The sequence below is a fragment of the Pundamilia nyererei genome, unplaced genomic scaffold, assembly GCF_000239375.1.
Source record: "Pundamilia nyererei isolate P.nyererei 1_Seehausen unplaced genomic scaffold, PunNye1.0 scaffold00081, whole genome shotgun sequence".
Taxonomy (NCBI): Eukaryota; Metazoa; Chordata; class Actinopteri; order Cichliformes; family Cichlidae; genus Pundamilia; species Pundamilia nyererei.
This window is the reverse complement of record NW_005187482.1, coordinates 1,230,338-1,231,366: the sequence shown is the minus strand read 5'-3', so window position 1 is coordinate 1,231,366 and position 1,029 is coordinate 1,230,338.

Genomic DNA, 1,029 nt, shown 5'->3' with positions numbered 1-1,029 from the left:
CTCGCTTCTGTCAGTGGCAACTGTGGCTACAACTGTAGCTTGCCTCCACCAGTGTGTGAATGGGTGGATGACTGGGTGTGTAAAGCGCTTTGGGGTCCCTAGGGGGGACTAGTAAAAGCGCTATACAAATACAGGCCATTTACCATAGTACGTCACGAGCTCCCTCGGTGGAGTGAAACGCTGCCGTCTGCTCCTTGTTATCGAAAATATAACCGGGCACTGACGTAAACTCTTCTCTTTAATCACTTTCTGTTTGACGTTTATTCAGCTGTGTGAAACCCCAGAGGAACCCTCCCGAGGGATTAATAAAGTTAAATTTAATTTAATGTAATCTAATCTAATAACTTTAATCTCAGCCAAACCGATTTACTCACTAAGAAATAAAACACTGAAAAAGCCAAACAATATCATTTTTAAGTTATCAAAGTGACATATATATATATATTAACCCGAGTAGCGAAAGACCGCGGGGGTTTGAAAACGATGTGTCCGTTGGCTCAGATATTTGAAGTTTACACAGCTACATTCTCATCTGAAAATATGTTAAAAGTTTTTTTGCAACCCAGAAAGAGAAATAAGAGTAATATTAAAACTAAGTTGCTGCCGCCATTGTTGGAAACTGGAATTGGCTGGGCCGCGCTATGAATTCTGAAATATGGTTTTTCAATTTTGTTGTCTGGGTGGAAATTCGGGAAAAATTTGGGAGAATGGTGGCTCCGGGAGATTTTCGGGAGGGGCACTGAAATTCGGTATTCTCCCGGAAAAATCGGGAGGGTTGGCATGTATGGTTGTGGCAACATCACTAACCTTGTCAAACACCTCAGAGTAAATCATATCACAGAATATGACAAGCGTATGTTGAGGTGAACTGAAGAGGAGGACAGGGACAGGTGCTGCTAGGGCGAGACAGACGTCTCTCACGGAGTCCTTTAGTGCTGCTGGCAAGGTGTTCAAATAGCGCACAACTTCAGGTTTTTTATTTCTATGTGATGAACTCTGCATTATTAAGTGATAAGAACAAGTAATCTG